The 3658-nt window shown below is 43.3% G+C and overlaps 1 pseudogene; it reads left to right on the top strand.

The window, feature by feature from the left end:
• Positions 1-341: 341 nt before the first annotated feature.
• Positions 342-685, top strand: LOC110557916 (short coiled-coil protein-like; annotated as a pseudogene).
• Positions 686-3658: the final 2973 nt, after the last annotated feature.

The following is a 3658-nucleotide window of genomic DNA, read 5'->3' as shown; positions in this document are numbered from 1 at the left end:
ATGACCTAAGGGTTGGTCATGTCACAAAAGGAATTCCATCCATTGAGCCATCCTGGCTTTCCCACAGCCCATACTGGTGTATGGGCGTGAGAGGTAACACTATGTGTCTCTGACTGGAAGAAAGCCAAGAAAGGAGTACTGTCTCTTTTCCTTGTGTCTGATCTCCCCAATGTGGAATCCTTGTTTGATTTCAAAGTATATCCAGAAATTATTTAATTGTATTTATCTATTTTCTTCCTACATAAAGCTAGATTTATATTACCTGGACTTGAACACATATTGTGACTATTAGAATAGAAATAAAATGGGTAGGTCAGTTGGACCAAGAGCCCTGACCTGAGGCGCCCTGCCCATCCCACCCCCTCCCAGTGCCTCAGACGCAAGACCATTCATCAAAGAGTTTGCATCCAAGAGCTGAAAGTCTGTTACCCAAGATGATGAATGCTGACATGGATGCAGTTGATGCTGAAAATCAGGTGGAACTGGAAGAAAAGATTCAACTTATTCATCAGGTGTTGGAACAACAACACACACTTGAAGATCTTTCTGCAAGCGTAGATGCAGTTAAGGGAGAAAATCTAAAGCTAAAATAGAAAATCAAGTACTTGGACAGTATATACAAAAACCTCACGTCTGCTTCTTCTAGTGTTATCAAACAACTGAGACAAAAAGCAAAAGGCAGTAAAGGGCTCACCACCCTCGCTTCTGTGGAGTTGCTGCTTTCTATTTTTTTTTTCTTAAGGCTTGGGTACAACCCAAAAGTTACCGTATCTTTGTTTGCTTCCCCCAGGATTTATAAAGCGAATGTGAGATCTAGGTAATGCTAACTGCTTAACAGGACCGTCCCTGAGTTAACATTATATGTACACACTAGTCTATGGAAATGTGCACATGTGGAGGCTTTACAATTAGAATTACAGATATTTATGAAACTTGAAGATGAATGTTTTCCCAACCTGCATATACATATATATTTAGCACTGTCTTTTATCACATGACTAGCTAGTAAAATATACAAGAAAGTAACCATGTTGTGAAAAAGTGACCACTGCATGCTTCTGTACCTTGTCCATCATCTTGTGCCTCTCCTCCATCTGCCTTTTCCTTCCGTTCCTGACAGTAACTTCAATAGCTATCCCCTTAACCATAATTGGGTTGGTGGCACTCACCCTACTAAGATAGGCAAGACACCCTGGGTACTACTTTCCCACATGTACCGATAGATAAAACTTATGAGATACTTGTCCCGTTATCGTTATGAGATGGCTCATAAGTATGTTTATTTATGAATATTGTTTCTCTTGTGATCAAAGATTATATGTGTAAGATGTCTTCCCTTTCTCTTCGTATTATTCGCCATTATATGAATAGTTTCCTAAAAGATATTGTTTGTTAAGCAACTATTTGATTCCAGGAACAAGGGTCCTTTTACTTGCTATCAACACTTGAGCTAAACATGATGGCCACACTTAGAGTGTGCATCCCAGGCTCGGAAATGGTATGTCATATGTCGGGATCACGGTTCTTAGAGGTAGCAGAGCTGAAACTCAAACCTAATTCTGCCTCCAAAAACAGCACCCATAGGTTCTTCAAAACACAGAGATGCCAAGAACAAACGTGCAGGTCCAAGGGTGAGCAGGTTATGGGACGGCTGGTACATGTGACAACCCCAGGCACACCCCTTGCTTCTCACTCACGTTCCTAAGACTGTCACCTGTGACTTTGTTGGTGTCCTGAGCTAACTTTAATCTCTTTGCTTCTGACTGAGATTGCTAGCTGTTGTTTGTCAGTGGGTGTGATGTGATTTATCCTAAATCCTGACTTCTTACTTGAGTTCAGTTAACCCTTCCATAATTGACTGTTGGTCTAACTGAAACCCTCTTCTGGACCCTTGTCATGCAAGAAGAGCTAATGAATTTTCACGATAAGGTGTTACGGCATGCAAGTGTATCTGTGTTATACATAGATAAATTTACATTGCACTTTAAAAGGAAAAAAAAAACAGCTAATTCAAAGATAACCCTCTATCCAGCCTGAGGCAAATCTACAAGGAAACCCTTTGCTTCCATCAAAGACATCCTTGAGGCCCTGCCTCACTCTGGGATTTAGCACTACCAGATACAAACTGACTTCCTTAAGCCTCAGATTCATGTTGTTTTTCTCAGGCCTCTGTTGCCACCTACAGGCCAGAAGCAGGAGCAAGAATCCAGGATAAGGACACAGGAAAACGATAAGCACTGAACAAGGCCACTGCCCCCTGCTAAATGTCAAGGTCCAAGGCCCAGGTGGGTCACACACTGCAGAAAAGCTTAGGGCGATCAGAGAAAGATGCTCTCGTGCCTAAGCGGCCATCGACATCTATCTCCCCTTATAGAAGTCTAAACAAAGCAGTGGCCTTTATGTTTGAGACTTACAGAAAAGCTTCAACTCTAGAAGAATACACCCTGGAAACCTAATTGGACTCAGGACCTCTGGAAGAGCAGACAGTGCACTTAACCACTGAGCCATCTCTCCAGCCGGTAAATATATATCAAGCAGAGCAGAGACCTGGAAGCAGGAGCTGATGCAGAGGTCATGGAGGGGTGCTGCTTACCAGCTTGCTTCTTGTGACTTGCTCAGCCTGCTTTCTTATAGAATCCAGGACCACCAGCCCAGGGGTAATACTACCCACAATGGGCTGGGCCCTTCCCCATCAATAACTAATGACAAAAATGCCCACAATCTTATCTGCAACCTGATCTTATAGAGGCATTTTCTTAATTTCTACTGGCGTCAGAGCTCATCTGTAAGTCCCACGTCTGCCACCATGCCTTCCCCACCACAAGTCTTTAAAGGGAAGAACCTCCATTTCCCACATTCCAAGGACACACTTTCCAGAAAAAGACTAGATGTGATATAACTCCACTCAGCTAAACAAATTAAAGACAGGACAGATGTCCTTACTATGATTTTTTTTTTCGTTTTTGTTTTCATTTTTATTCTGAGAAAGAAAAGGGAGGGAAAAAAAGACACACCATAGGCCTTGCATAGAGTCAGAGAACAACTCTCACAAGTTTGTTCTTTCCTGCCACCCTGGGGTCAGGATCAAACTCAGGCTGTTAGGCTTCTACAGCAAGCGCTTTTACCCACAGAGCCATCTTGCCAACCCCTCACTGTATGTGATACTCATTTGGAAGCACTTAACTCCACATTATGTGATAACATTACCAACTTCATAAGAATCCTGGTCTGAGAAAATCCCAGTGTTTCAGGCACGCCAGGGAATTCGGCACACTTTATCTTCTGTATTGGGGAAAGAATCTCATAAACGCCCTGGCTTTATGCCTTTCCTTGATCAGTATGGCAGTTTGTTGTGATTGTCAATGACTGGATTGAGGGAATTGGTGCCTAGGGAATTGGTGAGGCATATCTTTAGATATGTGCATGAGGATATATGTCCAGAGAGCATCAGCTAAGGTGGGAAGACCAAGTGAGTGCCAGCGGCACCATTTCATAGGCTGGCATCTCAGAATGAATGAGAGGCGGGTTGGGGGACCAGATCAGCACTAGCTTCTCCTTCCTCTGCATTCCGGGCAGCAACAGGGACCAAGCCACATCTGCCACCATGCCTTCCCTGCCACAATGAGCTGAATGCCTCTGAACTAGGAGTCAGAACAAA

Source organism: Meriones unguiculatus, chromosome 2, assembly GCF_030254825.1.
Source record: "Meriones unguiculatus strain TT.TT164.6M chromosome 2, Bangor_MerUng_6.1, whole genome shotgun sequence".
NCBI lineage: Eukaryota > Metazoa > Chordata > Mammalia > Rodentia > Muridae > Meriones > Meriones unguiculatus.
The sequence above is the reverse complement of the archived record's forward strand: the minus strand, read 5'-3'. Positions and strand labels throughout refer to the sequence as shown.